At 38.9% G+C, this 11,746-nt stretch overlaps 1 protein-coding gene across 6 annotated transcripts in view; it reads right to left on the bottom strand.

Annotated features, from left to right (window-relative positions):
• Positions 1-10,102, bottom strand: part of USP8 (ubiquitin specific peptidase 8) — a 74,228-nt gene extending 64,126 nt beyond the window's left edge. For 4 of the 6 annotated variants that reach the window (XM_078079357.1, XM_078079356.1, XM_078079353.1 and 1 more), the window contains exon 1: positions 9,948-10,101. The gene's annotated coding sequence lies outside the window, so the exon portion shown is untranslated. Of the gene's footprint in view, positions 1-6,327; positions 6,445-9,947 lie in introns of all 6 variants that reach the window. The other 2 variants (XM_078079352.1, XM_078079355.1) reach the window with 2 other exon arrangements.
• Positions 10,103-11,746: the final 1,644 nt, after the last annotated feature.

An 11,746-nucleotide genomic window follows, 5' to 3' on the forward strand; every position in this document is an offset into this window, starting at 1 on the left:
GACTGAAGCCAGAATTAGGCAGATTAGCCAGGTACCAGTCTGAAAGTATCTGTTTTTCCAATCCTATCCTCTATCTGGGTCACAAGTGATAGTGGTCTAACCACAGAATGTATGTTCAAAAAGTTAAGAGTCTATTTTGTTGATTCATGACAATTAGGTTTCTTGGCTGGGGAAAGAAAGCTATTGATTTGAACCTTCTAAAATAAAGGTCTAGAATATATTCTCAGGTGAATCTGTTTCTCATGTTTACCTTTAAAGCTTGGCTCTTGGAAAAACTAATATAAAAACTACATGTGCTACCTAGGTAACTTAAAATTGTAAACCATTACCTATCTCAAGTTAATTCAATTCAAACATTCACAGATATCCTGCTGTACAGAAGACATTGTGCTTCCAGGAACTCAAAGATTAGATGTGATACCTTTCCCCAAAAAGTTTAAAAAAACTAATGTGAAAGAAAAAGTTGTAAGCAGTGGTAATACAACACAGTAAGATATCTAACTCTAAAGAGTTATAAATAACATACAATAAGACAAATTAAGAAGAAAGATTAAGTATGACTAGAGGGATCTTGGAAAAGACAACATTTACATGAATCTTGGTAGGAGAAGGTTTTTAATAGAGAAGAGGTACTGTATGAGGGGAAAAAACCAAGAGAGTAAAGAACATCTTTAGGAACTGGCCAATACAGAGAATGAGCAAGGATCTACTAGACAGGAAAGCCTGAAAAAATAGTCTGGGAACAGAAAATACAAGACCTTAAATGTCACAATAAAGCATTTACTTTGTTTTCTAAATGTAATAGAAAACCATAAGGTTCTGAAGAAGAGTTATGTGTTCCAAACTGAAATGCTACAGAGTTAGGCTTTAAAAGACAAGACAAGAAAGACACTAGTAATCTATGATAATGATCCTAAGGAAAGATGATGAAGGTCAGAACTAGGGCAGGAGAGATGGAAATGAAGGAGGCAGATACATGAGACACTGCAAAGATAGAGGACTTGGCTAACGATTAGACACATGGAGGGAAGGTATAAGATTATAGTGACAAAGTTTTTACTGACAGTTTAAAGTTAACTTTTCTATCCTTAGTTGATTTTTTTAAAGATTTTTTTTTTTAAGATTTTTATTTATTTATTTTAGAGAGAGAGAGGGAGAGAGGAAGCACGAGCAGAGGGAAGGAGCAGAGAGAGGGACAAACAGACTCCATGCTGAGTGCGGAGCCCGATACAGGGCTTTATCTCACAACCGTGAAATCATGACCTGAGCTGAAATCAAGAGTCAGAAGCTCAACTGACTGAGCCACCCAGGTGCCCCTCAGTAATCTCTACATCCAATGTGAAGCTCAAACTTACAATGCTGAGATCAAGAGCAGCACGCTCTACTGACCTGAACCAGTCAGGCTCTCCTGTCCTTATATGCTTTTTGAGAACAGCTGAAATAAGTAACAATTTTCTCTGATAATGTCATCAAAGGACTACAGTTGTTTTCATTTTCATTTACAAAATTATATAAGTTACACTGTCAAATAAGATGCCTGGTGTTAAAAATACTTACAGCCTTACTTTAATTGCTGTTTCAGCCTCTACAATCACAGATTTCTGTAGAAGTCAAAGTACAATGTACAGGGTATTTTCCCCTAATCAAATAAGAAAGCAAAGAAGGATACACATGCACTTAAATTTATGTGAAATAGGGGCGCCTGGGTGGCTCAGTCGTTAAGCGTCTGCCTTCGGCTCAGGTCGTGATCCCAGGGTCCTGGGATCGAGCCCCACATTGGGCTCCCTGCACCGTGGGGAAGCCTGCTTCTCCCTCTCCCACTCCCCCTGCTTGTGTTCCCTCTCTCGTTGTCTCTCTCTGTCAAATAAATAAATAAAATCTTTAAAAAAAAAAAAAATCTATGTGAAATATAATGTGTTAAATTCTCGATCATTCTGCTGCACTTTGCCTTTAAAAAGATTTCAAAATAGGTTGACATAAAATATATGACTGAATGAATTCACAATTTCTCTATTTTGGCTGCAACAGTAAAAACAAGGAAAAGAGCAGCCGCAGTTTTTTGTTGTTGTAACAATCCTGATACTTATAAAAGAATGTTCAATAAGTATAGAACTCAAATAATTTATAGAACCTACTTGTTTATATCTAGAACTAAATATAACATACAATCTATTAAAACTATATTATGCTTCAAAAAGGATTGTGCGTTAAAAAATAAAAACAAAGTATATGTGAGAAAAATTAAAGTTCTTCTAAAAAAATTATTTTCTTAAGATGTGTAAATCTGATAAAGATTAAATACTTCGGCTTTAGTCACACAGCAATGCTCCAAAAGTGAAAAAGTGAAATCCAGACAGTGCTGAAAATTAGTTAACAAAATGGGGCGGGGGGGGGGGGGGAGGAAGGCGTATGTATCCCCCTCTCTGTTTATGACAGCCTTCTGATTCTTCCAAAGAGAAAGAGTAAAGATAGATGACTTGAACCAGAGTGAAGACTAAAAAGTAAAAAGGTGAAGACTGAGGTTTGTGGTCATTCAAACTGGTCCTGATATCTTAACTAGGGCTTCACACCAGCCACTGCCTAGGTCCTTGGCAATGCTCAAAGTAGAGCAAAGTTTGTCTCCATTGGGCATCCATCATCTCAGTCCATCTCTCCCCTTAAACAGCAACAGCACTCATTATATCTTCTGATTGCCTTAAATTTCATATAATGCAATCTATACTCATTCTAGTTTAAATGCCACAGACAAGTAAGTAATCATGAACTATTTTAAAGTAATCCTAAAGTATTAAGAAGGCTCAACCCTTTTAAGAATTAGTCATTGCTAAAACTTCTGGTATTTTCTGAGTATCTACTATATGTCTAGCACTGAGCTAATAACTGTGTGAGAGCAGTGTTTTTTTGTTTTTTAAGATTTATTTATTTATTTGAGAGGGACAGGGAGGCAGAGAAAGAGAGAGGGAGGGAGGGGGAGAAGGAACAGATGGAGAGAGAGAGAGGGAGAGAATCCCAAGCAGAATCCCCACTGAGCACAGAGCTCCACACGGAGGCTGGATCCCACCACCCTGAGATCATGACCTGAGCTGAAACCAAGAGTCTGATGCTTAACCGAGTGAGCCACCCAGGTGCCCCAAGGGCAGTGTTTCCAAATCCATACGGTCACAAGCAGCATTTAAAAAAATAAAATTGAAGAGAAAATATCAGAGCATGTCACATATAGTAAGGTTAAGTATTGTTTCATGAAACTTCAGTTTGGGTTGTGTATGTGTATGCATATAACACTGGATTGAAATGTAAAATGTTATTTCTTACTATAGGTTACAACTGAAAAAGTGTAAAAGTTCTGCAGAGCAATGCTACTTCAAGTGTGGCCCACAGACCAGAGACAGCTGGGGAACTGTTACCAGTCTGTGATAAAATAAGAAATCTATGACAGATGTAAATTAATTAAGCACACTAGTAGCAAGACCTTCTCTGTGAAGAAAGCAATCCACTAATTTATACTGTGGTACAAGCTTCAAGACTAACACAGAGCTTCTGATCCAAATGTCTTAGTTTAGTTACCAAGACCAAACTAATACCTATTAAATAATAAGCCAACAATTAATTGCTACACTGTATATTAATATGTGACTCCAGTCACTGGGAAGTCAAAAAAAGCAGAACATTTTTTTTTTTAAGATTTTTATTTATTCAGGGATGCCTGGGTGGCTCAGTCGGTTAAGCGTCTGCCTTCGGCTCAGGTCATGATCCCAGGGTCCTGGGATCGAGTCCTGCATTGGGCTCCTTGCTCAGTAGGGAGCCTACTTCTCCCTCTGCTGCTCTTCCTGCTTGTGCTCTCTCTCACTATGTCAAATAAATAAATAAAAATCTTAAAAAAAAAAATATTTTTATTTATTTATTTGACAGAAAGAGACACAGCGAGAGAGGGAACACAAGCAGGGAGAGTGGGAGAGGAAGAAGCAGGCTTCCCGCAGAGCAGGCAGCCTGATGTGGGGCTCGATCCCAGGACCCTGGGATCATGACCTGAGCCGAAGGCAGACGCTTAACCGACTGAGCCACCCAGGTGCCCCAAAAGAAGGAGAAAATTTGGTGTAGCTTCATCCAGCCTAGAGTGCACTCTCTTTGGTGCTGGTCCCTCTTCCTTCAAGGACCAACTTAAGTTCCACTTCTTTCATCCTTGATGGTCCCAGCTATTGGGAGTTCATTTCTTGGTCTAAATTCTATAGTATGTACAATCTATGTCATTGCCTTAGTATACTATTTCAACCAAATGACAATTATGACTAGGTTTTAAGACCCTCATAAGTATGAAGTGCTCATGATGATGTGATGAGGCAGAGACAAGAACTAGCCCTAAGGATAAGATTTAGCTATGAATTGAGTGAGAAAGGAGGGTATTCCAGAAAAGGAAACCAACATGAACAAAGACACAAAATGAGGAATTAAGTATGGAAAGGCAATGAGAAAAATAAGGAATACTATAGGGATTACAAATCCTTCTCAATTCATGAAGGGGTTATGTCCCAATAAATCCATAAGAAGTTGAAAATACCATTAAGTCAAAAATACATTAATACACCTAATCCAACAAACATCACAGCTTAGCCTAGCCTACCTTAAACATGCTCAGGACACTTCCTTAGCCAATAGTTGGGCAAAACCATCTATCACAAAGCTATTTTATTACAAAGTGTTAATATTTCATGTAATTTATTGAGTACTATACTGAAAGTGAAAAACAGAATAGCTGGAAGTCTATCAGTTGCTCACCTCCACCACCACATGGCTGACTGGGCACTGTGGCTCACTGTCACTGCCCAGTACCACACTGCCCAGTACCACATATTGCTGCCTGGGAAAAGATCAAAATTCAAAATCTGAAGTACAGTTTCTACTGAACGTGTATCACTTTTACACCATCATAAAGTTGAAAAATCCTAAGTCAAACCACTGTAAATTGGGGACCATGAGTACAGGGAAATAATCAATTTGATCAAGGGATTACGAGTACATATCTTCTTTACATGTCACCACTCTGACATGCTAGATCCCCAGCACCGACCTCAGTCCTTACTGTCAACACTTAATAACTGTTGGCTAACAATAAATTATATTAGGTAAGGAGATGGAGTCATATTATGGAGGGCTTCTGAAGCCATCAAGAATTGTTTATAATTTATTCAACAGGCAACAAGCCAGTTCTTGAAGGGGAAAATGATACCTGAGGTCGGGTCAAAGTGGGGATATGCAAGACGGATTTGAAGGAAATAGGAACAAGGAATAATACTTTGGATAAGAACAACCAGCAGGCCATTGCAAAAGAGAACACAAAAAGGGAGAAATATGCTTTTGTAACAGAACAGACTGACTGAAACAGAAAATCTTGTGTGTACACACACACAGAATGGTAGTGCTGTTTAACAACAACAACAACAACAAACCAACACTAGTTTAAAAACTGATCAGTGTACAAGCAGCATTTCTCAACCTGGGCACTATTCTTATTTTGAACCCAAAACTTTGTTATAGGAGGCTGCCCTGTGCATTGCAGGATATTTAGCAGCATCCCTGGCCTCTACCCACTAGATGCCAGTAGTAATTCATCCCCTCCAGCTGTGACAACCAAAAATGTCTCCAGACATTGCTGAATGTCCCCTGGTGGGCAAATTACTCCCAAACAAGGATCACTGATTCACAGGAAATTTTAAACATGTATGCAAAAGGAACATCTAAAGATGCCTTGATAGAGATGTAAATATGTAAGTAGAGATCAGGTCCACAGAGAGACCAGACAAATATTAAACCAACTATTAAGGCATTAACGTTAATTTTGATAATCCCTATTGTTCTGGGAGGTAACAAAGCATTGATGCTTAAATGATATATTATCTGGGATATGACTTAAAATAATCTGATTTTCTTGGCTTTTATGTATATTTTTAAAAACACAGACATTATTTATACTAGTAACTAAAAGCAGGAGAATGAATCAACAAGAAAATGAAATCTTGTTTCTCTACAACTGACAAGATACTTGAAGGGCTTGGTGGGGAGGAGGATGAAGGGGAATGTTCCCCAAAGAGGAAGAAACAGATTGAAGAAAAACCAGGAAAGTGTGATACTTTGGAAACCATAGAAAAAGAACTTCAAAGAATTTTCATAAAGTTCTTACAAAACTAAAAAAAAAAAAAAAAAAAAGGACAATAACTAGTCCTAGTTCTGAAGATTGACTATATAAACTATCTTCTACTTGGCAAACATTTAGAGTATCTACATCTATTCAAGGTGTAGTGTCAGGAGCTATAGGGAATATAAAGAATATACCTCCTGGGGTGCCCGGGTGACTCAGTAGGTTAAGTGTCTGACTTGATCTCAGCTCAGGTCTTGATCTCAGGGTCGTGAGTTCAAGCCCCGTGTGGGTCTCCACGCTGGGCATGGAGTCTACTTTAAAAATATATATATATATATATATACCTCCTAACAAAGTTTCTACCTCTTAAGATGAAAGATAAGTTAACAATGTTAATAAAAAGCAAAGTACCATCATAGAGGTACTAACAAACCATGCCAAAATCTGTAGCTTTTATTAAGACTATCCTAGAAAAAAACCTGAAGGGTAACTGTTTTCCATAACAGGTGTCTACTTATATTTATAACCATAACCCATTTCATACATTCTCTCCCTCCTTATCGCCTTAATTTTTTTAGCATACGCAAAATAAATGAGTAGGGAACCAGATCATACTTAGTATGTAGAAAAAAAAAAAAAGACATGGTTCTCATTCTTAGCCATATATTAGAATCACCTTCAGAACAACAAAATAACGATGCTCAGAACCTACTCCCAAACGGTTAAATCAGAATCTCAGAGCATGGGACTTGCACCTAGATATTTTTTAAAAGCTCCTCAGGTAAATTCTACCATGCAGTTAAGACAGAGATCCATGGACATAAAAAATGGATATAAACATGTTACTAGAAGTAGTGAAACGGGGGCGCCTGGGTGGCTCAGTTGGTTAAGCGACTGCCTTCGGCTCAGGTCATGATCCTGGAGTCCCAGGATCGAGTCCCACATCGGGCTCCCTGCTCAGCAGGGAGTCTGCTTCTCCCTCTGACCCTCCTCCCTCTCATGCTCTCTCTCATTCTCTCCCTCACAAATAAATAAAATCTTAAAAAAAAAAAATTAAAAAAAAAAAAAAAAAAGAAGTAGTGAAACGGTATGAAGATGACAATTAGGTTCTAGCTGAAATCAACATTTTAAGTCATATAATTTCCAAGGTATAAAAATTATGAGAAATCATTTTCATTTTTAAAATTCTGTAACTGAGAAAATAAAGCGTTCAAGATTCCTAGACCCATAACTGTTTAAGGTCTTTGTTTTGAAATTGGTATTATAATATGTAACAATTTCATTTCACTATATTAGAAAGACATACAGGTTCCCATCATTATTTGTATGTTTCAGAGAATTTAGGACCATGAAAAACTGAACTGTAATGTGTTAGAGACACTGACTTTATTCACTACACCTGAGTACGATTTTACTTGAATTAGTATGGTGATAAATATGGAATTCCAAATAAGCTTAATTATAACATTTCAACATTTACTATAAGCTTTATATTATGAAAGCATTGTAGGTCTTAGTCTCACTTTCCATTATCACATGACTCTGAGCAAATTCCTTAAATCCTCCCCCCAACACCCACTGCCACTCCTCAGTTTACCTCCATCTGCAAATGGGAATGAGTCACCTGCTTCTACAGAGTTCTCATAGGTATCAAATGAAAAAGTACATACAGAAAAATGCTCTGAAAATTATAATGTGCCATGAAAATACAAAATATTATGGTTAAAGAAATCAGAAGTGTACCTTGTTCCGCATCTATTAAATCCAAAATTACTTTAATACAACCTTATCAATAAAATTATGGTAGGCTAAAGATGGCCACAAACTCTTTGATATTCTTCTCTCCAAAATATGTAGGGGTCTATCATCTGTGGGACGGAGGACTCTGGCTGCTCTAACAGAGAATGTTGGAAGTAATGCTATGCCAATTTCTGGGTTCAAGCTAAGAGACAGCTTCCACTTCTGTTTCTTCAAATACTTGCTTTTGAAACTCAAACTCATGCTACGAGAAGTCCAAGCCCCATGAAGAGGCCATGCACAGGCGCTCCAGATGACATCCCTAGCTGAACTACCAGCCAACATCAACTGCCATTCATGCAAATGAGCCATCTTGGATGTCCAACTCAGTTAAGCTTTCAGATGACTTCAACCCTGGCTGCCTATCTGACCACAAATGCATGAAACTCTAAGTGAGAACCAACCAGCTGACTCCAGTTAGCCCAGAGAAATATAACAGTTTGAAGCTACTTTGTTTGGAGTGATTTGTTATATATCAATAGGTAATTGGGACAATAACCAAGATTTTTTAAAAAAAATGTTTCCTTAAGTATATCCAATATGATTAACAACTCATATTTGATGGGCACATTTTTCTTTTAATCTCTACAAAAATAACTGTATCTTCATGTAGAAAAATTCATAATGAAAATATAATGCTAGACATTTTATGGAAAAAAATTTGATGTGCTGGATTTATTTTCCAACTGTCTTACTTTACAAAAGCCATTTTGGATCTTTCCCAATATGTTCATATTAATAAACAAATAGTTATAATGATTATTAAACATCAGGTAAATATATAAAGTTAAATACTAAAAAGACATCTTTAAAATGTTTTTGTTAGTTTTTCTCATGCATTGTTTTCTCAAAGAATACAACACATACCTACACACTTATGTGCAATTAATGCATATTTATGTCATTAATAACAAGCTGTTGTTTTACTAAGGTTCCTACTATCTAATTTGAAAGATGTACTCAATGTGTCACAAGAAAAAGAATACACATTTCAAGGCAGCCACTGCAATAAGATAAAGGCACAGCACAACCTACATCACCTTTCAGATAAGATGGCCCAGTACTGTGGAGTCACGACAAACTATCTAAATCCATCAGGAAAGACATTCATCAGTGAACCTTAAGCAGAATGTTGAAATGCAAAATCTGCTTACATAGCAAAGCCACAGAGCAAGCCTAGAACAGGTACAGTTCCTTAACAAATACCACTTGACATTTTTAATGGCTTCAGCAAAAGATATACAAAACTAACACTGCTGGCAGATTCAGAAACAGTAACATCCCTTTCATCTGAAACCCTCAGGGTGCTTAAGAAATATTAAATTCCTTCAGGTAAATATTTTGTTAGTGATTAAGTGACTTGCTTCAAGGTCACAGAATGAACTGGAGAAAAGAATTAAACCCAAAGTGTAGTCTGCAGCTTTATGTATAAATGAACATCACTCCGATTCAGGGTTCTGAAATTTCCAAGGTGGAGTGGAGGTGAAATTTACTTGTCCCACAACTAGGAGAGGCCACATTTTAGCAAAGAAAAGCTTTTATTTACGGAAGTCATAGTTTTAACTGATGAGCTTATAGGTTCTTTAAACTCATACTCGGACTGCACTAAAACTAAGTTTGACTGAGACAAAGAAGGTACTGGGAAACACTGTGAGGGGCTGTATTAAAGGCCTGGGACTGTAGCTCGATAGCAGAAAATCAGAAAACGGAGGCCAGAGGAAGGAGGTCAAAGTCGGGTTTAAGTGTTGAAGAAGAACGAGGGATGGTCAAGGCCACCTTCTAAGACCGGAAAACCTGAAAAAACTACACGAAACTCACTGGACAACCCTGGGGAGGCAGCGGGAAAGACTCGAGGTTGGGCCCTTCCTCTAAAAGCCGATTCTATGTTCGGGGCTGTACCATCCCTCTCGGCGGACAGGACCTGTCTCCCCGGTGACGAGCAGGTTGTGAAAAGAAAAGCTGTTCAATGCAGACGGCTTCCCGAGGAACAAAGGCCAGGACCCAGACCTACACTCACCGTGGCGCCAGGCGCGCTTGACTAACGCCGGCCTCCTCTCCAAAGGCCCATCTTCCACCAACTCGAAGAAGAATTAGCCTTCGCTAGCCCGACGGAAACCAGCCCAGCTCATCCCCTTTTCCCAGTTTTCACTGCGTTACGACGCGTCGCGTCTTCGACGTCACGGAGAGGAGGGGCTGCGCCCGCGCGCCCCCGCCCGCCCGTGACTACTTCCTCTTCCGCAGTCTTGCTCACACCAGGGAGGTGGGAGGGTTAAAAAGGACGTTTTGGGTGGGCGGCGAGGGCAGGGCCCAGGCTAGACTAAGCTTCCGTACGCTCTCCCGCCGGTCGCGTTGGCCCGGTGTTTGTCCGGGCCTGTTCGATCACCCTGGTGTTATTCGCATCCTGGCCTTTGCCGCGGAGGAAGCAGGGACTCTTGTGCCTGTTACCTACTACGTATTTTACTTTTCAGAGTGGAGATTTAGGACTAGAAGAGGGATTTCAAGCCCCTCAAATTCTGGCTAAAAGTTAACATTCTCCGAAGCCACGCCTCTAGTCAAAGAGGGAACATGATCCTAAAACACATTATATATACACATTTTAACACCAGTTAAAGGCCCAGTCTTACAAAAAACAAAACAAGAGGTCTGAACTTTCTCGCAAGGTGATCTTTGTACTGTCTTAGAGAAAAGTGATTGGATGCTCCAATTATCTGTAAACATTAAGTTGCGTGGATGGAGTTGCTGACCATGGTCACAAAGTCCCCAGGGACAGTCCAGGTGTCTCATGGTTGGGAAAACTGGAGGGTGAGGTCTAGTAAGTGCCTTAAGTAAAAGTGTCTGCCAGATAGGGGTCCAGTAAATTTGTAATTTATAAATATAGTGCTTCACATATAGTAGTCTTTCAATAAATGTTAATTTCCTTTCTGTTACAATGAAATACCCGCAAAAATATGGTAGTTCTTTTATACCTAAGCTATGCACTGTTTTCCCAAAAGATTTAAGACTGATAACGATATGAAATATACTGTACTGCTTAGAACTACTAACTAACCTTAGCAAACTTTTCATAACTAAGAAAACAATTGCATCTCCTTTGAAGATGTATCTTAAGAAAGGAAGTTGGTTGTTGGAGGTTTTTTGTGTGTTTTGTTTTTTTCTGCTGAGTACCTTGATGAATTTGAGTATTAAAAAACAAACAAAAACACCAACCCAGAGCTGAGTTTGGGAGTAGGAACCAAAGACGGGGAGAAAAATGTGAAGTTCTCTGGAGACCATCTCAGAGAGAGGACACCAGGAATGTGAGGTGATGGAGAAAAAGAGAAACCATAAGAATAAATTAACCAATCAAGAGTTTCTTATGGTGGGGTGGCAGAAAGAGTTTAAGAAACAAGACTCTTTAGGGGCGCCTGGGTGGCTCAGTTGTTAAGCGTCTGCTTTCGGCTCAGGTCATGATCCCAGGGTCCTGGGATGGAGCCCGCATCAGGCTCCCTGCTCAGTGGGGAGTCTGCTTCTCCCTCTCCCACTCCCCCTGCTTGTGTTCCCTCTCTCGCTGTGTCTCTCTCTGTCAAATAAATAAATAAATAAATCTTAAAAAAAAAACAAACAGTTGTGCAGAAAGCTCTAGATGTCAACCTTCCCTTTAAAAAAAAAAAAAGAAACAAGACTCTTTAACATTCACTTAAAGTTGTTTTTGTTGTTCTAACTGCTCCAATTGCCCTGCCCCCCATAAGTGGAATTTCTCCCACTTCCTTAAAGTGTCAGTCAAATTTGCTTGAGTTTTTTTGAAAACTAGGGAGAAGTTCCACATGTGATTCAACA

The sequence above is a fragment of the Halichoerus grypus genome, chromosome 8 (genome assembly GCF_964656455.1).
Source record: "Halichoerus grypus chromosome 8, mHalGry1.hap1.1, whole genome shotgun sequence".
Taxonomy (NCBI): domain Eukaryota; kingdom Metazoa; phylum Chordata; class Mammalia; order Carnivora; family Phocidae; genus Halichoerus; species Halichoerus grypus.